Source organism: Boleophthalmus pectinirostris, unplaced genomic scaffold (genome assembly GCF_026225935.1).
Source record: "Boleophthalmus pectinirostris isolate CB_2022bp ecotype Guang Dong unplaced genomic scaffold, ASM2622593v1 HiC_scaffold_23, whole genome shotgun sequence".
Taxonomy (NCBI): Eukaryota; Metazoa; Chordata; class Actinopteri; order Gobiiformes; family Gobiidae; genus Boleophthalmus; species Boleophthalmus pectinirostris.
The window spans coordinates 14,260,415-14,283,632 of record NW_026571207.1 but is presented as its reverse complement, the minus strand read 5'-3'; the positions used below and the strand labels follow the sequence as shown (position 1 = coordinate 14,283,632).

Sequence of the window (23,218 nt, the reverse complement as noted above, 5' to 3'; positions counted from 1 at the left end):
ATAACTATCTCCTTGGAGACAAGCAGGTGATGCCAAAATGCCAAGTTACAGATCAGATGAGTGACAACCCTATTCACAGTGAGCATGCATGTGTTTCTTATAGGGATTTAATGATATCCAATTCTCTCGATACGATATTTTCTTGATATGCATCTCACGGTACGACATTTATTGCGATATTTCATGTAGGCTAACAAAATAGTGAATATGCTACTTTTCTCTCATCATAATCAATATAATTAAGATTTAAAAGTGCTTAATAACCATTATTTCAATATGTAGAGTGGACTGAAACAATGCAAAGGATCATGGACTATGTAGTCCCCTCAGTTTTTTAGCTACTGCTGCACCAAAACAATGTATTTAAGCAAAGAAATTTGTGATTCGATATATATATATTGTGATGGTCCATGTTATTATTGTGAGACTTTTGATGATACGATATCATGATACTTCGGTTATTGTTACATGCCTAGTTTCTACCTCTTTTTGAACAATAAAAACACCTATAATTTCTCATTTATTTTATTTATTTAATGAGACAGGGATAGTGCACAATATACAATAACCTTAACAGGAGATATGAATTGTACCAGGTTGTAGTGCCAGTGCTAATTTCCACCTGTAGTCCCTGGGCATTTTGATGTTATAGTTCATAAAATCAAATACACAAAGAGAATATCTTTATAATGTCCGGAGCATCATAGCAATTCTGTATCCTCATTCATACCCACTTCTCTCAGCATCTTAAAAACATCATCCTTATCAAAATGATCATTCAGTTCATTCACTCCAGAACATCATTGAGTAATTAAGTAAATTCTAGATAGATATACTCAAATTCCCTACTCTGCAAAGCAATAGGCTGGCATCTCCACAGAAATATTTCCAGAAATATATCATATGTTTAATGTTTTCTGTATGTGTATAAAAAGTTGAAAGCAGTAAACGTATAGAAAAAAAAAAAACATTGATTGAAATAGTGTGTCCAGATTTTTGACTGGCAAGCAAATTAGCTCAAATGAAATAATAAGTACTGTTTTGTCAGTGCATATTTCTCTAATGTCATCATGAATTAATCCCAACTGGTGCATGCTTATGTAGCTAAAATCAATTTTATAATATTTTTACACGTGCAAAGACTAGCATTAGTGGTAAAATTGCAATTTGGGGCTATGTTCTTGTCACTTCGGTACTATTTAGCAATGATATTTCTACACTGGCATCCCTTAACAACCGCGGTTTCTCCCCATTGGTCCACTTACAATACCCAACCGCTCAAAGCCATCATCGTCTCAAGTATGGAGAAATCACACTGTATGGTAGACCTCATAGCCCCCACTGTCTCTGGAGCCCGTGGAAACCCAATGACTTACAAATTGACTTGAGGCTGTGTTCCACTCGGACTTACAGTAAGCGTAACAGTAGATCCAGCTCAACTATAGCTTGGGGATTTGCACTTTCATCTCATCCAAACCAAAATATACACAATTTACAATGGACCAGAGACCTCCCATGAGACCGGATGTCCCAAGTAGGAATTCTAAGACTGGTTATAATCAGTAGCGTCAAATTTGCAAAAACCTATGATTGCTTGAATGTAATACAGATCCACATACATTACTCTGCATTTTCTCTAAACCCTATGGAACATACTTGGATATACATTAGAAAGCAGTTTTCCTTCCAGTTAAATTACTATATAGAGAGCGCCTTTGTGTTCCATAATTTAAGCATTTATTTCAATTGACGTAAATTACATGCTATTTAATATTGGCATTATGGAAACAATCGCGGGAGGAAATTTGAAGTGTCTGTCATTTTTGGATCATTCCTTTGCAAATACTATGGAAAATGTACTTAGTATTGCTATTTGACAAAATTAAAGGTGCTGTCCCTGATTTTTACTGTCTTAAAGGAAACCTATTAGGCAACTATTTAGAGCCTTTTAGCGCTTTTAACCATATTATAATTGATTCCGCTTCTCATTTACCATTGACAATCATGTTTACGGCTCCCATTAGGCACCACAATTTTCCAAGTTTATGGACTTGTTTTTTAGATCTCTATTAAAAGTTAAAAATGTCCAAAATATAACATAATGATCCACGGGTGTCATAGATTAGAACTAAATAGCAGACAAAAGGACAATATCTCATCCTTAAGAACATAAAAAAGCAACTAGTTTATTTTGCAGATGTCCAAATTACTCCTCGTTCTCCTAACACATCCCTAGCATCCTAATTATTCACAATAATGAGTTCATAAGGGCTTTTCTCCGCTTTCATAGGCCAGAGTGAAGTTTCCCCATCACGGCAACACTAACGACAACTAGCATGCTAACATCACACTTCCTAGTTTAGACGCAGACAGCACACAGCGATCTCGTTTTGACCTTAAGAGCTGCTTTTACAATATATGTGTACAGGGACAAGACTAACTCGACTTTACTACAAGAAAATAAATTGGATACAGCCCGAATAAGAAATAAACAGGCCAGAAGTAAATATAGATGATAAACAGTAATATTAAACCAAACCATGAAGCAGAATTATCCCTCAAAAACGATTCTAAATGTACAATGTAGTCGTTAATGATAATAAAAACAGTATGAACCGCAATAAATAAATAAAAGAATGTAACACTGGTTAGTTTGTGTCCATAATGAGTCATAGAAGTTCATAATTTAACCTTCTACAGCTCAAATCTCATCATAGCACAGAAAAAAAAAAACGAAAATGTTCCCAATAGTGCAAAAAAAGGTCCAAACAATAAATATTGACTCCCCACCAAATATTTTTTCCATCTGTCATGTATTGAACGAGAAGTCGATATAGTCTTTATGTGATAGAAGCTCTAAAACATGCCATTTGTGCAACCGATTATTCCTACTACTGCACGACTATCTTTAACGCGAATACAGGTAGTAAACAGAGCCCCAGGAGAGAGTGAAAGTGAGACATTTCTGGTTTCAAATGTTGTCTACAGTGGCCATATTCCATTTCAGCAGTGATCCGCTTTCTCCTCAAACGCTAACCCAAATATGCATCTCCAAGCCAGTAAACAAGGCCCACTTCGGAATCATAACAGACATTAGCTGCACATTTTCTGTTTATTGTTTCTATAAATATGAACAAGCTGTGTTTAAATTCTCCGCTGATCAGATATCCAGTGTTGATAGTGATTATGATAAATCCTTAACTAACCATTGCAGGATGTCCCCAGCCCTTTATAAAAGCCAACAAATAATGTGGCCTAAAAACAATACCATGGCGATGATCCAGTTGGCTACTTATCTCACCGGGTTCTTGTTAAACTATTGTACACTGCCAAGTTATTTGAGCAATAAGTGCTATACTACAAATGGAAGTAGAGTAAATGTGTATTGAATTAAGTCCCGGTTTAATGGTCCATGCTACGCTATTTTCTGATGTGTGTTATAATGCTGTTTCCTCATCAAAAACATACCTGGAATTGTGTTTTGTTTCATGCGCTCATGTTGAACACACAAACTCTGCATATTTAGGCTGAGTTCAACCAGAAAACACTCTGTTCCATCTTGTGATGAAGTGCTTCACTGTGTTTTTAAAGTCCATACACCTTCACTAGAATCATTTGGATAATTTCAACTCTGGAATTGCCAATCTGTACTGAACAAAAGATAAAAGGTAGCTGGTATCTCGAAAACTAACACTACATGACACCACAAAGTAGAAAAGAGCATTTTGAGCTTTGGAGATGCACACACTAATAATAAAGGTTTACTCAAACGTGTGAATGAAACCAAACACAACTCCAGGTATATTTTTGATGAAGTAACAGCCTTCTAACATGATTTAAATCTTACAAGAGTCAATTTTGTGTAATGGAGGACCTAAAGAGGCTGTACTTCATTATTTTCATGTAATAAAGTAAAGTAAATAAAGTGTCTTACAGCTCTTAGGGTCAAAATGTGAACTGTGTGCTGTTTGATGGCAAAACTGAAGACTGAAAGTTCTGAAAAGCGCTTATACTTGTACTTATTGTAGTGAAGACTGGGGATGAGTGGAACCTACAATTAAAGTGAGAAATATGATCATTGGAAACTAAATCCAGGCACTCCATTCAAAGTCTCACGAGGAAAAGAATAGTTAAAAGGCCTTTATTTAAATGGCCAAAGCCAACATGTTTCAACCATACACGGTCTTCATCAGGGCTTAGTTAGAATCATGATAATGGGATTGCTGCACTTTAAAACACTTTAAAATGAACTAGTCCTGTTTTTCTTGTTTTTAAGACACAAAAAAATCAGAAAGTGCTTGCTATATTTTTATTGTATTGTATTGTTGAAAATGATGAAGAAAAAAACAAAACAAAACTTAAAATTTGGCCTAAACATTGATATGTCTAACTCCAGACACAGAAACATGTGTCTGGAGAAACAGTGTGTTTCCGGGTAGATTCCAAGTACATCATTATAGAAGTACTGCATCACAGTCTATGGATCTGCGAGGGATAAGTTCATAATCATGCTAGTTTAGTGTGGTCTTTTCATGAAATCCTTCTTAGTTTGTCATCCATTTAATCCTGGCTTTGTATTTAATCCCAGTATCACGCTTCAGATTTAAGATTAAGTTTTACTGAGACTCAGTTACCTGCATTTTAACTTCTGTCCTCATAATCCTCGTTGACTGATTCCATATCAACATCTTGCCTACTCAGATAGTTTAAAGGAGCTATACCTGATTTTTACTGACTTAAAAACATGAAAAACAGAACTAGTTCGTCGTAAGTGGTTTACAGTGGTTCAAAGTTATTCCTCACTTAACTGGTGCATTCTGAGCTTCGTAATTATTTACCAAGATGAGTTTATAAGTGCTTTCCACAACTCTCAGAGATGAGAGCGGAGTTTTGCCATGTCAGTAAAGCTAACAACAACTAGTATGCTAATGCACACTTACTGATTATCGTACAAGAGCTGCATATACAATAAAACTGCACTGGGGCTAGACAATTTTGCTTAAATACATGGGAAAAAAATTCAGATAGTAGATCCTGTATAAGCTATATTTTTTTCATGCTTCGTGCTAAGCCATACAGTAACATCTAAGTTTCTTTTCTGAATGTGTACAATTGCGATACATCCCCCACACAACGCACACATTCCATGCTCAGACAAAACAAGAAATAGAAAAGCAAACCATCAAATCTCCACAATGTGACAGTACGTAAACATGTAAAGAATGAACAATGGACTCAAGGCCATGAGACCACGGCGCTGGCTGTCGCATCACACATTCAAACTCCTGGCGCAGGAAAGCTGAGTTCTCATGCCCATAGATTTCAATGTGCAACTTATGGCTACAAGATCAGATGCAATCAAGTCAAAATCAACAAAATGAACAATGAAATTTGCTACTCACAAAGGAAATACCATCATTTTCTCCATAAACCACAAAACATCCTGTCTTATTCATAAAAAAAACAAAAAAAACGCTTTGTAAAACATGTTCTGAAATGTGATTCTTGTATTTGTTGGTCAATTCATGTTCCAATTTTCTGTCATTTCTTCTGGACATGTTTCAAATGTGCCAGGTTTGTGTGTGTCAGGGTTGTCAGAAGTATGAAAAATCTGATACTAACTAGTACCAAACTAGATAGAAGAATGTATCAGAACAAATATAAAAAACACATACCATATGTATACCACTTGTATACACCCATGGACCCATGTTGAAAATAACATTCTAGTGTCTAAATCTGGGGTCACCAAACTTTTTTCTCTGGGGGCCACATTATCGCTCATGGCTGTGATGGGGGCCGGGGTCGGGTCGGCCGTGTAACAGAATTGTATGACCCTGAAGACACAAATTATATTCTTTGAAAACCGCCACACTTTCTTTACATATCAAACAAACTGCAAGGTCCTTACACTGAGCAAAAAAAATAATTGGTCGTTCACTGTTCTTTGAAAACTCAGCATTGTATGTCAAGTTTTCCGTACATTTTGCTGTCCTTAACTGCACAACAGTACTCTGCATGTGCGTTGACTGGTCACAAAAATTCCACGGCAAATGTAAATACGTCATATAATTATTTAAATATAAATACTTCATATAAATATCATCTTTAATTGAAAAAATCTACAAAAAACACGATGCAGATGTGTTACTATTTGCCAAAAAGTAATTAAAAAAAAAAATAGGTCATGAGGATTGCCTCATACGGCCAGTTCAAGTAGTGGGAGGCAGAAGGGCTGGGGGCCGGTCAAGGGGGCGTGGAGGGCGGGAGTCAGCCCACGGGCCTTACTTTGATGACTCCTGGTCTAAATAAAGAGTGGTTCTGAGAGGTAAAATGTGGTATTGGAATCAGTGTTGAGAATCAAATCTATTCCTTAGTGACAACTTTGAAATTTTAGTATCTTGACAACACTACTTTTACCAGAAACTTATTCTTAAAACATAAATACTAAATCAAACTGAAATACTTAACGGAAAAATCAAAATTTTTCATTTTTATTTTATTTTTTTCAAATTGTTCAGCTTTAGTGCAACTCCATAGTGGCAAGAAAAAACGCAAACCAACATCTGTTATGGTGTCTCTCATTTGGCACCCCCCTCGACTTGATTAAAGATGACCCAGAACAAAAAGCTTTAGGGAGCAGAGGCTAAAATAGTGTCACAAACTTGCCGCACATCAGTAACCCAATTTGGATTGCTTTTTCGTTGCTTACTGCCATAACAACCATCCCTCATTACAATCTCATCATTGTCTTTCATGTGTCTATCTTGACCTGGAGCGTGCCCACTGATTAAACCACTCTAGACCCGTTTGCTGTGTGAGTGGAGATAATTAGAGAAGAACAAGCCAGAATTTGTCTAGGGTAGTAAGTTTCAAAAAAGAAAAAAAAAAAAAAAAAGTTGGTTACAATGACAGGAATGGATCTCCACTCCACTTGAGCCAAGGGACCGGGGTAAAGTCAACAAACAATGAATATTTATCCACGCATGCAGCTTCGTGTGTCCCCCTTGATGTGTAAATAATGCACGGCCCACTTCTAAGCAGTCAGCTAATTAGGATAGAAGTGCACTTTTTGAGCAATAATTAAGCTAGCTGTTCACGCTAACGATACGGTCCCCAAGGAGACGGAAATATCAAAGGGCTTCGTTGGAGGATGAGGAAGTGAGGTCAGGAGGAAGGGGGGGAGGCCTGTGTTCCAGACAAAAAAGACTGGCTCAGAGGAGGTGATCGGCCAGGAACTCAATTCAGACTCAGTTTAAAGGTCCTGTATTACGCAAAATTAAAGGAGCACTTTGTAACTTTTCTGGTATAGCGTCCGCAACCATGGAAATAAATATGGCAATCGCAATGAAGACAAGTTAATGGTCAGATCTGGGGTAAGAATTCATGTTTTCAAGGTATTTTTGAGCTCTAAACCAGCTGTAATTGAACAAATGCAAGGGAAATATGTTTAATGCCCTACTGTGGATCATTCCAGGCAAAGAAATAACATCTCCATGGATACAAGCAAACAGCGGACCCTCCACCTTAGAACATAGTGCACCTTTAAATCATGTCATAATGTTAATATCTCCTCAAGTTGTGTTTTGTTTCATTCACACATGTTTGAGTAATCCTATCGGTCTGTCTGTGTCTCCAAGCTTCCAACTTGTGACGTCACGAAGAGGTAGTTTTCAAGTTAAAAGTTTGTGTTTACTGTTACTTCAGACAGAGACGGACAAATGTAGATTCTAAATATGGAGGATTTGTGCGTTTAACATGTGTGAATAAAACAAAACACAACTCCATGTATGTTTTTGATGATTAAACATTAAAACGTAAATCAGAACATAGCATAATATGGGCTCTTTGAACATGCATCAAAAAGGAAAAGTTGGGGTTAAGTGTTTTTGAATTGAAATGCAGGAAGATCTGGTTTGAGAATTTCATAAACAACACATCTTTTTCCTCTCATGCGGTTTACAAGATCCCCTAATAACACAATCCAACATAAACAAAAGACTATTTTGTGTAATTTGGTAACCATGCAACTGAACCATGGTCAAAATTATCCAGCAAATTATTTTCAGACATGCTGGCAATACGTGATATGATGGTTGTCTCTTTTAGGCCCTAATTAAGAAGTATTTTTATGTGTCTCAATCAGTTTTCAACTTGAAAATATTTGGAAATGTTTGGGTATACTCCCTACAGATATTTGTGCTTTGCATTTGACCCACAACAGCAACAAGAATCATTGTATTTTTGAGCAATAAAATCACCAGTATTGAAAAATTGCTAGATGTATATGTTTAATGTCACACCATGAAGCTTTCCAAGCAAAGCAATAACATCTCCATGGAGACACGTATGTAGAGGACCCTTCACAAGAAAAGTTGCGCCACGGAATTCCTGAATGCCACTAAATTTTACTGTTTAAAGGAGCACTGTGTAACTTTTCCGTCCCCTGCCTGTTTCAATAAATACTAAATGTGTAACGGAACATTAACAGTATTCATATTGAACAGCTTCGGTACGGGGCGTTCAGTTTGAGAGTGAATTCGTGCAATTTTTGTGGGTTTACATTTCGCCACAGCTACAGCTACACGGAAGACTCGGCTCTTTAATATTCACAAGGGAACTTGTCCATGATTGGGGTGGCAGTGTCTCCTGCAGCGCTTTACTTTATAGTTAAGGCAGCCCCCTTCACAATTGCCCAACAACAAGAAAATGGTTTTACATTTTGTTCCCACACTGTACTGAACTGAACCGTGACCTCAAACCCGAGGTACGGACCGAACCATGATATTTTGTACAGTTACACCCCTAATAGATACTACGTCATTGCTCTACCTGGAATGTTCCACAGTATGACATTAAATGGCTCTACCTTACATTTTTTTAAAAACAGGTGGTTTTATAACTCAAAAATGTGTAACTTGGTCTGGTTTGGTCCCCAAGAAGATATTGTGAAACATTTCAGACAAAGTAATAATAACTCCATCAAGAAAAGAATTTGACGGACCCTCCATCAGAAAAGTTACACAATGCATCTTTAAGTCTTTGTCCAATAGACGCATGTTTCAAACTTTCTATCACTTTCCTGCATTCTTTTGTACAAAACTCCAGCACAAAGCAGGTTAAACACATTAGCTTCGAGAGGCTCACAGATTGTGTTACACCAGAGCTGTTTCGAGTTGCAGGTGCCGCTAACTGGCTGCCATGGCTTTATAATTTATGGAGAGGTATGAATGATTTAAGTGGATCCTGACCATTATGGACCTTAAGTGATGGAAGGTATTTGTCCGGAAGGTCTCAGGCTGGGGTTCGTGCTGAGCAGTGATAAATTAATCTGATCACTAAACTCCCATTGTGATTATGATATATGCACATGGTACGACAAGGCAGGAGATTTAGATCCTCTGAGCTAGTTATGTAATCTATACTCTGTTTTTCTGCTCGTAAAACGTACTGTGAAGAATGTGATTGGGACATAACAAAGGCCATTTTTCACTTATATGAAGCTATTAGTTAATTGTTCGACGTTTTATATTGTTTTCCGTACTTTTAGACTCAAAGAAAACATGGTTTGAACTGAAATTAAAATGTAATTAAAGCAACATACTGTAACTTTCAGAAGGTATATGATTCCATGGAAATAGAAAGTTAAAACCAGACTTTCACCACGGGGACGGACACATTATATGCCGTACTGTGGAATATTTTAGTTGACAGAACAATATTTCCATGCAGACAAGCAAGGAAGACACTCTCCACCAGGCCAAGGAAGAATGCAACACTCACTATAAGGACACACACACACAAAAAAAAGTTACATAATGCTTAAAAATAATGTTTTCTGGTCAGGACTGAAAAAGTACTAAAAGCACAATAGCATGTATTCTTCTTGTAATCAGATTGTGAATTTGTATCCACACAAAATCCTGTTGCATGCAATGTTTGTCTTCAGATCAGGAAGTAGGTTTAGTTTTAGCAGATACAACGCTTTGGGCAGGATTAGCCAGGGTTAGAGTTAGATAAGATTCCATGTTAATCAATCTGTCACGGCAATGGGCCCCGTATCCTTGCGTGTTAGCTAACAGACACTTGATAATTGCCTTTAGAAGACTGTTTAAAGGGCCTGGACACTATTTTCCCCATGTATTTGAGCCAAATGTTTCTTGCCCTAATACAGATACATTAAATAAGCAGCTCTTGGGGTGAGATGTCTGCATCAAATTAGAAATCATTTAACTGTCAAGTGACCAGGAAGTGTGTGTTAGCATGCAAAAGGCAAAAGGCCGCACTGATCTCTGAGAGCTGTGAAAAGCAGTTATAAAATCATTTTCTTGGATAATTAGGATGCTCAAAGCGCGTAAGGTAACTGAGGAATAATTTTGGATCGCTGCAAACTTTTTAAATGTACATTGCGCAACATTTCTTGTCTCCATGGAGATGTTATTGCTTTGTTTAGAATGTTCCATGGTATGACATTAAACACATCTATCTGGAAATCAGCAGAAAAGTCCCCCAAGATGGAAAGTCCCCCTGAATTGCACCCTTTATGAATGGAAGTTAGTTAATCTATATACATAAACAACATTTTGGAGTGAGTGCCACAACTATTTCAGATTATACCTTATATATTTCAATGACATACGTAGTTAAGACCTTCCTAAGTGATGATCTGTAGCAAATTCTGTAGTTTCTTGTGTTGCGCTGCTTACAAATTATGTTCATGACAGGTAAGCAAATAATGAATATTTCTTCCCAAGTCAACAGTTACAGATGCTCTAGGACAGGGAAACAAGAAAAAAAAAAAAGGTTTCAGTAAACTTCTGCAAGCAAATGAGGATTATATTGATATTACATACTGAAAAAAAGTGTGCTGCTTCGGAAAGATCGGTAAAATTACATAAACAAGGCCCGACATTTGGTCTCGCTCCATTCACATTTCAATTTATTATGATACAGAATGCTGATTTTCTAACTCAATACATCACAGTGTGTGACCCGGCCTACAGCAGGCTGGCGAGAACATCCCCCCTCTCCTGGGCACAGCAGTTACCCGTGTGCCACCCAAGACAAAGTATTCATCTATCTAGCATTTATTCATTGCAAGTTTCTAATGCTCAAAAATACAATAAATCTCTTTGTGAATAGGGTTGCCTCTCTACAGATCTGACCTGTAATGTATAGCTGTCTCCCTTGAGATAGATTTAATCCCTACCGTGGAACATTCTAGACAAAAGAATAACATCTCCATGGAGAAAAAAAACATCTGATGGACCATTCATCAGAAAAGTTACCTTTAAAATGAACTAGTTCTGTTTTTCACATTTTTAAGCCAAAATCAGGTATCGCTTGCCATATTCCAGTATTAGCTGTAATTCTAAAAATGAAACTAAGTACAGAATTTTGAAACAAGAGTTATGTATTCTTGCCTTCCCATCCATTGATTAGTGGTTTACAAAAAAGATTCAGTAATGTAGCTTTAATGATAAGTGCATGTGAAAACCTATGTCATAGAATTTTCCCTTCACCTTAGTCGTGCTTTGAAAGAGGAAGAGACAGACTTTACCAAACCACAAAAATCACATAGAGAACACATGTTTTTTTCATTTGCTCTGAAAATCATTAATGTGGTGTTTCTGCGTCTCTCGCTGCACATTTAAATCACAGGCACTCAGTTTTGTGAAGTCAAACCAGACAACCAAGTGTATGAACACACTGGTAACGCAATACATCAAAATTATTCCTTCATTTCGACATATTAACTCACTAGGAGAAGACACAGAGGTTTCGAGGAAGTCAATCCTTTAGCAACATCCAAAACTAGCTAAATGAAAGAGTTACAATAGACTAGAGATCAACCGTGATGTTCATTTTTCTTTTTCTTTTTTTTTTTCCATGTCTGATACTGATTGTTTAGACTCCAGAGCAAATAATGGGATATTTTTGGGCTGATATGTACGGCCAATTTTGATTATTTTCTTCCACTGCAAACCATAGCACTTTTTTTTTTTTTTACCACAAACTTATAGGCGAGCTGCGGAGTTGTGTTTTGTTACTTCTTCACAGCTTGATGTGTATTCTTTAGGGCAGTGTTTCCCAAACTTTTTTCTGGGGACCCATATTTTAAAAGTCACAAACTTTCATGACCCAAGTCCATAAACATTATTCATAAATCACAAAATAAAGGTGGATTTGGCCGTGATTGAACATTAATGAGGATATTTTATTGTTGACTGAGTGATCGTGTCTCTCTGAACAATTAGTATTACTCAAGTTTTAAACAATGAAAAACAGTGATTGAACAGTAACTGGATCCATAAGTCGCCAATTTGGACTTAAAATGTAGCCCATTTCTTTTTCTTTTCAACATTCAAATGAACCAGCAATATTGGAACAAAATGGTCAATAAAATAATTACAAAAAGATTAGAAATTATACAAAACATGTCTGAACATTTCAACCTATGTGCAGATCATGACAAGGCGACCCAAAAAAAAATCTCTTGTGACCCACCTGAGGGTCGTGACCCAGTCTTTGGGAAACAATGCTTTAGGCGACAGGCTGACCAAAACAAAATATCGACCTCAATAGCCGATATGGTGACAAGAGCAAATATTGTTCAAGTGATATATTAGTAGGTAATAGACACTTAATGTTTAGCTCTTTACAAGTTGTCCCAGCACCAATAAACCGTGTTAAATTGCAAAGATATATTGAGATAGTACAGTAAAGCGGCCCTTAAAGTGTTGCTATTTAACTTCGTCTCCACTGCCTAAAATGTTCCGCAGTATGGCATCAAGTTAGTCCGTCAAGGTAGCCTATAGGTGTTTTGATTGCTAAATAAAATATCTTGGCTTACTACTAGTCATATAACATCTCCTTAGAGACAAACAGGTGGAGAACACACACACACTTCCGGAAAAGTTACACAGTGCACCTTTAATTGCTATTGTCTCAAGTGTAATAGTTCATAAGTCTAGAGTCAGTCACACGTCAACCAAGTCAACGATCTGGTATTCGAGTTCAATCTCCAGAAAGTTGTGCACATGTTTTGTCAGTTACCACGGCAGTTGCTTTTAATAACGGTAGAGGGTCTGATTCATTTTGTGAGCGGCGGTTTGCATTACACATGGCTAATATGATGCATGCTTCCCCAATGAACACAGTGAACCACTAAACTGCACTCAAGCCTATCTCTCCAACATAATAGGTCTGTTTAGTACGGCCAAAATCTGCTTTAATAGTGAAGCTAGGACTACACCTGGTTGGACTTTGCGGAAATCCCCAATTTATTTTAGCTAAACCAAGGATGTCATCTTACACAAATACCACATTATTGGCAACAGAATTTCATTAATGAGTTCAACACATTTCAACCATTGTACAACTGAAGCCTATATGTGGATTTTTCTCACTCAGAATACTGAAAAGTGCACTGCCTAACTTCACTCCTAACATCGCCTGCCTGTTGCAGTGTTGTTATCTATTGAACTGTTTAAAGTTTAGCATGTTTCTATACTGCTTTACTGTTTAGGCACCTTGAGTGTTGTAAAGGGCTCTATAAAAAAGACTTATTTATTATCTGTCACCATGGAGACAAACTGGTGAAGCCATAGAGCAAAGATATAGGTCAGATCTGGAGAGGCAACACTGCTCACATAGAGTGGATGTTTTTCATGGTATTTCTGAGCAATAAAAACACTTGAATAAAATAAAAGCAACAATATATATGTTGGAATGCTAGGGGTTTAACGGTACATGTATTCATGCCAAACTGTTTCTGTACAGGATTTCGGTTCGGTGCAGGGCTGTGCGCTAGTGAATTTGCGCAATTTGTGTGTTTACATTCGGCTACTACATGTGCTCGGCTCTTGAATATTCACATGGGAACTCGTCCGTGATTGGGGTGGCAGTGTTTCCTGCAGCGCTTTATAGTTACGGTGGCCACGGTGACAACCCCCCAGACAATGCGGAGAAGCAGTTTTTTTCTGGCCAAAAATATGAAGACAAAAACTTCATGCTGGAACTGTTAGTGCTGTGCTCTACTTTTTGAAAAGTTTGTTTACTGTATATAAGGAATTTATTTTTTATAATATTTCATACATTTGTTGCTTATTTGAGGATATTTTATTTAACTTATTAGTATTTATTTTATTTTCTCAATTGTATAATGTTAAAACTAATTATTGGTTTAATAAAAACACAAATAAACAAGCAAATGGTTTCCATACTGTACAGAAAATGAATCGAACCATGACCTCAAAACCAAGATACTTACCAAACCGTGATTTCTGTGTACCGTTAGACCCCTATGTATTACTGTGGAACATTACAGCAAATGCAATGCCATCTCCATGGAAACAAGCAGGTGATGGGCATTCCACCAGAAAAATGATGTAGTCTAAGGCAGAATACAGCTCTGATCTACACTCTCTCCATCTGGAATTTCTTGTATTCAAAGCAGTATGATAACAATTTTGAAATCTGATAGATGTATTAGTACCACTCCTAAATCTTATATTATTGGAACATTTTCCCAATCCTTGAAATCAAATGACGCACCCCTTGGCTTGCAAAATTTGAGCTCATCTGATCATAAAACCACGGGAAGCCATCTTTTCATGATGGTCCAACCTTTCATTACGCAGCAGACAACGTGAGGTCAAGGGTCAAAAGAATCTCTGACTTCCAGCTCTCGTTAAACTTGGCCTCTGGCTTTGATAAATTCCACGTTGCATCATCTTCTTCTCACAAGTCTAATCCAAGGCGAACTCAATGTGTCAAAAACCAGACCTCAAGACTACTCCAAATATAACACCTCATTGCACAGCACTGCCAGAATCGCGCACTGTTAAAATAAAATAACTCACATTTTGGCACAGTTGCAACCGCTAAGTGGCATGAAGGAATTTTTGCAATGTCGTAAAAGTAAAATCGACGTTTGAATACTTCGGAACTGACTTAGTAACGTTGCTAATTGAGGTTAATGCAATCTGATCTACAAGTGAGGCAGGTTGTATCTTTTGATGGGACTCTCTAAAATCTTGGCATTTCGTCCGGAGGTGGGGCTTAATATTCTATTGCAACCATGGTGACAGACTTTAAGCTGTGTTTTACTATTCACCTGAGTTGCCAGGTCTAAAAACAGACTTTGGACAAAACAAAGCAAACTTAGACCTAAAATTTTAACAAAAACACATTAAGATGTTCTTTCACTTTCTGTTGTTGCATTTGGGTAGCAATTTTTTTTCTACCAAACACATTAATATCAAACTGCAGCCATTTTGTGTAGTGGTTATGCTGGCAAATATCAAATTTTGTCACACACAGATTAATCACACAAATTAGAAAGAAAATATGGGTATTTGTTAACTGTATTCAAATACAGTTAAAGTGATTGAATCTTAAAGGTGCACTGTGTAACTTTTCTAGTGGTCTCCATGGAGATATTACTGTTTTGCCTGGATTATTCCACAGTATGGAAATAAACTCGCTAATCACAATGGAGGCAGGCTAATGGTCAGATCTACGGGGAAGCGAGCCTGCATACAGTAAGAATTCAAGTTTTTTAAAGTATTTTTGTGCTATAAAAGACCTGTAATTGAACAAATTAAAAGGAAAAATGTTTAATGCCCTACTGTTTGACATTTCAGGCAAAGAAACAACATTTCCATAGAAAAAAGTAGCGGATCCTCTACCTTAGAAGTTACACAATGCATCTTTAAGATTTACCATAATTACATCTGCTGATTATGAAATTAACTCCCTAATGCTTATATCGACTCCCATCTTTTAGCGTGACACGATAGGCTGATCCAGAGTTCAGAAGACAGCGAAAGACGAGAGGTAAGGAAGTGGGTACAGCATTGGTCACTCAAAAGTAGTTATCTGGGAAAGCACCAAGCTTGACAGTGACTGCAGTTGCTAAAAGGAAAATCATAGTTGGAATTATCCACATGAGGCCTATAGTTTTGGGTTGACTTTGGGGAGACAGAAAATGCTGTGGTGCCATTGTGTCACTAAATTGATGGTTTAGTCCCAGTTCAGTTTGACTATTGTTTGTTATGACTCTAGACTTTGGTTTGAGAGTGACCTTTCATTCCAGGTCAAGTACAAATTACGATTGGATCTGGTCCTATATTACACAAAATGGACTGTTGTGACCTTTAAGCCGGGTTATGATGTTCTTACCTCCTCAAAAACATTCGTGGAGCTGTTTCATTCACATATATTCGAGTCATCATTTATTATTAGTCTGTCTACCTCTGTAAAGTTCAAAACACTGTTAAATGTGTGAAATAAAACACAACTCCTGATATGTTTGTGATGAGGATGAACATTAAGGATGAGGAGGAACAACATTATAACATACGTAGATCAGAAAATCACATAATATGAGTCCTTCAATGTAGTTTTCATTTAGATTTGAAAAGCATACGTTTAGTTGTGCTGAGTCTGATTAAGAACAAGAATTTTGTGCAGGTGGATCATAAAGGGACAGTCCAGAATTTTGGCCATAGGACCTCATTTCCTAGTGAGCCAGAGTGTTGGAGACGTGTGGAAACACTTTTTTAAATATTCCATGCAGTCCTTGTATTTGCAGAGGTCACTGGTGCTAGGCTAGTGCATGTCAATGGCCATAGTTAGCCTGCCACTAAAAACAGTCTTACCCACTCCACAAATCACCTGAAGCAAATCTATTATTATGCCAGACTGTCGATATGAACGTCTGTGTTGATGGAATAATGTTTGAAATAAAACTAACCTGCATCGCATGAATTGTCGCATGTTGAGGGACTATTTTCTCCGCAGCAGTGGAATTTTACTTTCCGGTAGGTGATATCAGTCCGCCCCTGCCAAGCTTTCTATCAGGAAGTACAACTCACTGCTGCCGCTCAGATATAAATCCTTCAAATGCAAGGTTGTTTTTACTTCAAAAAATATTCTATCAACACAGACATTTACATCGACAATCTGACATAATAATAGATTTGCTTTGGGTGTTTTGTGGAATGGATAAGAATGTTTTTAGTGGCAGGATAACTATGGCCATTGACATGCGCTAACCCTATCTTTTTAGAACGTATATTTCTGGATAAATCTTACATTATGTAAGTTTTCAGATGGAGGGTCTTCCACTTACTTGTCTCCATGGGGATGTTTTTTACTTTTTTATTTATTTTTTGCAATAAAAACTTGTAGCTGAATAACTGGATATCTTTAATGCCATAATATAGAATATCCCAGGGAAATTAATAACATTCCCCTGGGGACAAAAAGGTGGCATAATCCCCACCAGAAATGTTACACAGTGAATAATTTAATATTACAGTTTAGTTTTAATAGGTGCTAGACTTTAGTTTAGCTTTGCACCGTGTTCTGATGTACACTTTGATTGGCGCTTGTTAAATCTCTCCTGTAGTTTTAGATGCTGAACCTTATTGCTACATAAATCCTACATCTTTTATTACTTTTATATTGGCAATGTCTTTATTTTTATTATGACTGCAGCCCTGTCTTGTCTTCATGCAGAGAAGTAACATCCCGGGCCAATCTTTTCTCTTCGTCCTCTAGAGAACCCCACCCAGGTCAGGGAGGACATCCTTGTTAATCCAACAACTTCCAGGGTTCTTTCCCAAACTTCCTCTTGCCCCCAAACTCTTCTAGCAGCTCTCGCACTACTTTAAAGCCATTACCGTATTGTATGAAAGAATCTGTCATTCTGTGCTTTGAAAATGGATTACAGCGCGTCTCGAAAAAGTTTCTGGACTGCGTCTGCTGGCCTTCTCTTAATCTCTAAACCGTATGGCCAGTTCTTATACGTGACGAATGCTCTGCAAAAAGATAGAATGCCCTACTCCACGTAATTTGTCATCTGCAAACTCAAAAGAATTACGGACAAAGACGATCTCCTTGTTGATCCATCTTCGCTCCCCCCTGCACTGACTTTTGTGACTGTTCCAGCGTTTTAAACACTTTTTTGGCTTGCGTTTACGGAGCTTGTGGCTTCTAAGGGTCAAAAACACGGTATGATATTGTCAACCCAACCTAAGCAATCTTTGACACAGCTTGATAAATTATACGCAAAAGCTAAAAGACCCAAAATTGTGCATGCACTATGTGAAATATTGGACAAGTTTAATTCAAAGGTGCACTTTGCAACTGTTCAATGGGATTCAGGGAAAAGTTATTGCTTTGAGCAGCGTGTCCCACAGTATGGCATTAAAATGATTTATCTCCACAGAGACAAGCAGGTCGCACCAAGTCCAAGTTAATGTTAAAGTTAATGAATTTCCTTATGAATAAATAAAGTATCTATGTATCTATCTATCTATCTTAAGCCTCCCTCCAGCTAAGTTGTGTTTCCATATTCCAGACACAGCTCCGGGTCCAAAGGCTCTGCTCCGTGAGGCATTGACGTCACCCAAACATAACCAAACTGACGTCACTCATAACTCAACATTCTTAAAGGTGCAGATCAGACCAAGTTACAGGTCAGATCAATATGTGTTGTTTTTTTTTTTTTGAAGCTATAAAACCACATTCCAGGCAGAGCAATTAAATATCCAAAGGAACCCCCGAACAAAAAGTTACATAGTGCACCTTTATTAAATTAAAATAGTATAATGTACTGTACGTGTAAGTGCGTTTTGGGGTTGCCAAAAACAAACAAATAAACAAAAGGTATAAGGGAACAGAAAATATGTGAATGCAAATTTGATTTGACAGCCCTAAAATGTAAATACACATAAGCAGTTATTGACTTTTTGTATGTGTGTTTGTCTTATATTTTGATATATCGATTTTGTTATTAATGTGTTGGGTATCCATTCCCTCAAAAATGAAAAAAATGGTACCTGAATTATACTTTTAATTATAAGACAGATTTCAGTGATTCACAAACGCACACATATACACAGAAAGAAAATCATTATAAAAGTTATATAGCACACATTTTTGTTACATATGGTGCCTGCCTCCATGGAGATATATTACACATAGATAGATTTAATGCCATACTGTGGAACATTCTTTGGAGACAAGCAGGTGGCGGACCCTCCACCAGAAAAGTCACACAGTGCACCTTTAATGTAAGATAAATCCCACATTTTCATACTGAACCGTACAATCTACAAACTCTACAAAATAAATGCATTTTATTATTAAATCGACCAACTTTTGTATCCTTTCCAACTCTGTGCCGTCAACTTTTGGCTTGCGTCTATGGAACTTGTAGCTTCTAGGTCAAAAACTCCACGTGATATTATCAACGCATCCAGCAAAATAATTAAAACAAACTACATGTCAAACTGCTATTCTCCACTGCATCCTTAACACGTGTCCATTTGTGACCGGCCAGAACTGTCAAACACACTCTTACCCCGCAATTCGTCTCCAGACCACAAGTCAACAAGCTCGGCAAAGTGCTCCGGAGACGTGGAATCTGAGCGTGCCGGAGAAGCTGGAAGCTATCCAAAACCACAACTCGCTACGTTCAGGATGCAATCATTATCCCCCCCGTAACCCCTTTTTACAAAGCTCGTCCAGGCCAACGGAAAGGGGGAAAAAATAAGCAGTCAAAACAAGACAGCAAACCGTGAGGGCAGAAAACAATCACAGAGCACCTTGGCCAATGAAAGGGGAGACAAGTGGTTTTAATAAAAGCATTTGCTGTCCTCTCCGCGGACCACTTCAGGAATTGTTAAAGGATTGTTTGTCTACAGAAGAACCCCTCAGAGCTCGTGGAGGACTTCTGCCAAGCGAAGTTCCCCGTGAGCAAGAGTGGTGCGATAAATAACCCAACCCAAGTCAGTTCACGTGGACCAAGGGCTGCCGGAGTTCAGACTTTTTCAGGGATCGGATTCCAGGACTTTTCCATGCCATTGTGATTCATGTTTCTCAGTGGGAGTTTAATGCAAAAGATGTGCAGGCTGTGATGGTAATAGTAGAGTTATTTACATAGGTAGACATGCAGCCAGTTCCAAAATGGTGGGCTTATAATAAATATAATCTGAATGTAGTGGGATTTTGAGCTTTTTCAAAGTAATAGAAAATGTTTTACTTGTTGAGAACAGACAAGTTTGGAATAGAGAATAAATCGTGGATGGATTGAGCATTTCCACAGGTAATAACTATAGATCTGGTTTTAAGACTCATCAGTGCATTGAGTTTTAACGCATGTTGTTATAATTATGCTCTTCATAGTGTTTATCTTAGGGCTGCAAGATTAATCGCAATAACACTGAAATTTGTATTGCTATTGGAATGGACACAGCAAATGCTGCAATTTTTTAGAGGTGTACTGTTTAACTTTCCTGGTGAAGGGTCCGCTAACTTTTTGTTTATATGGAGATGTTTTTGCTTTGCCTGGAATTTTCTACAGCACAGCATTAAATGTTAGCCTAATTTATCAGCTGGGTTCACTTCATGGAAACCGTTTGACCTTGTTGCATTAGGATTCCTTCGCTTGACGGGTATTTTTTTTATTAAACCAACCGCTGCTATTTGGTCGTGATGTATGTAATGCACCGCTAACGGGGCTAACTGGTATATTAAGCTTTTCCCAAATCCCATAGGAAGAAGGTCAATAATCCATTTCCCCTTGATAAAATTGACCAAACATTCTCTTTGTTCTGGCTTTAAATCCTCGATCTCAGGAACTGTTGCCAACACAGAATGTATGGCTCTTCGCTGATTGGCTGGTGCCTGGACTCGCACTTTCGGGTTCTTGCAAACCGCCTGGTGTATTCCAATTCCTGACCTAGTCGCTGTGGAGAAATGAAACTGAGCGGAGGCACTAGGTGGTGCCAGCCTGGCTAATTAAACATATCCATTACCAAAGAAACAAGCAAGTGAAGGCCAAGTCAGACCTGTGGACTACGCTGACTATGAGAAAGCATGTTTTTAAGATATTTTTGAGCAATAAAAATACCTGTAATTTAGTTAATGTAAGGTAGATATGTTTAATGGCATACTGTATATACTCTCCACAAAAAAATATTCTCTCATCTACATAAAAATTGCTCATCATGTCATCTTAGATCCGTACAAACATGTCCTGAAATGTTTTTACTGTGTTATTATTTCAGTTCATATTTCAGTCTTTTTGTCAATTCTTTGGATGCATTTAAAATATAAACTTTGAATAGGATCAGATCAATAAAACATAAATTACAATTATAATGCTTGTCAGAAAAATAGAAATTAGATACATTTCCCAAATTGTTCAGCCTTAATATGTATTTTTAACCATTTATTGTGCATGTCAGCTAGTAATTGTTGTAATATGTTAACAAATTATGAAATAAAATTGACAGTGACAAATCAAAACCATAGTCAAGCACATAATCAAATAACATCTACAACAGTGAGAGTGTAGATGATGCTAAATGCAGATTGTAAAAGCACAAATCTCTAAGGTCTTATGCTGCATGTCGAATACAAGCCACATTGTGCAACATGGTGCAACAAATTGTTAGCTATGAGGCAAATCCACTACTTAATGTCATTAGCCACTACCTCTCTTAGGGGTGCTGGCTCCAGTGAAATGGCACAGAACGGGTCAGTCTGGTGCATTTCTAAACATCCCAGAAGAGTAACTAAAGAAGCAGAGCAGTCCTATAACCAGTGGACAGTTGGTAGTTACTGTAAGTATTTACTTTGTTTGGAACAATGCATGATATGTAACATAAATGAGATACCAATAAACTAGCCTAATGCCCATTATTTATTCTTTTTTCACTCTTGCAAACACATTTTCCTTCATATACCAGGTTACACAGATAATAGAGGCAACATTGAAGAAAAGCAGACAATTTTTACTTGTCATATATTGCTAAAATATGCTTCTTCCTGGGAACACCTTGAAGAAGCTGGAGATAGCGTCTGGGGTGAGGGAAGTCTGACAGTCCCTACTTATACTGCTCATTCTGCAGCCTGGTGAGAAGTGGAAGAAAAGTGATGGATGGATAGTGTTTTTATTTGACTCTTTACAGCTCAAACTGTAGTAAACAACAGTACAAAAAAACTTCCACACTAGTACAAATAAAAAGTGCTCACGATAAAAACACTGATATAACAGTTACCATTACAGGCCTAGAGAAGTGTCTTGCCCAAGAACAAAACAACAGTACACCCCAGAGCTGCTGCTGCTGCGCCTTTTCTGAGACTAGTCGAGATCTCAAAATGGTACAGGCAGATATACACGTTTTTCCCTGCAGTTGAGCTTGTAGACGTTTAACTGAATCGCAATAAATAAAGAATCAAAAACGTTAGTAGTTAGTTTGCATCTATGATTCCTAGAAGTAATTTACTTGACCCTCTACAGCTCAAATCGTATTATGGTACAGAAAAAGAACAAAAACTTCAACAAGAGTATGAAGAAGTACTCACGAAACATGCTGACGTCCAAAGCGTATTGTTCAGTCGATATAGTGACTATCGTGACAGGCCTAGTGAGGTGTCTTGCCCAAGGACACAACAACAGTACGCCGCCGCTGCCCCGCTTCCAAGTCTAGACGAGATCTCAGACTGGTGCGGACACATACACACGTTGTTCCCTGCGATCGGTTTAGCTTGTAGACATTTAATTGAATTGCACTGTTGACATCGCTGTGTTTACTGTCATCTCATACTATTTGTCCTTGGCTGATCCAATAGTTTCGCAATTGAATCTGCGCCATTGGTAACAAAACAACAAATCTCGCTATAACCATCCACGAGACCTTCAAACCCGACTGCGTTCTCAGTGTAAACAATTCAGATTTTATTTCTCTTACCTAGGAGACTTGGATGCAAAGTTTAATTAGACCTTGGGCGAGATCAGAGTACAGCTAATAGGGGAGACAAGATCCGTCTCTCCTTGAAGCCCGAGCACAATTCAAAGCCATCACTGAAATTACCATAGCCCATTAAACGCACCGCGCTCTGTATCCGCGCACTGAGAGGTTAGAAGAACATCAAAACAAGCATCTTTTTACGTCTTATGAGATGAAAGGTAAAAAACAAAATAATTAGCCTATTTGTGAAAGAGCGCGCTTTGAAGATGCTCGGAAGTTCGGAAAAGAGAAAGAAGGAAAATGTATTTGCGATTTATCAGTTGTCTGTCTTTTTTACGGAGTTTCTGTGAAGTAGAAAGGGAGTACAACGGGAGTCAGACTTTAAAGCGTTGGTGCCACGGATTCTGCAGGACTATATAAGCTCTTATCACCGCCGCAATTACCTC

The 23,218-nt window shown here is 37.7% G+C and overlaps 1 protein-coding gene across 1 annotated transcript in view; it reads right to left on the bottom strand.

The window, feature by feature from the left end:
* Nucleotides 1–23,218, bottom strand: part of fat4 (FAT atypical cadherin 4) — a 206,996-nt gene that overhangs the window by 93,624 nt on the left and 90,154 nt on the right.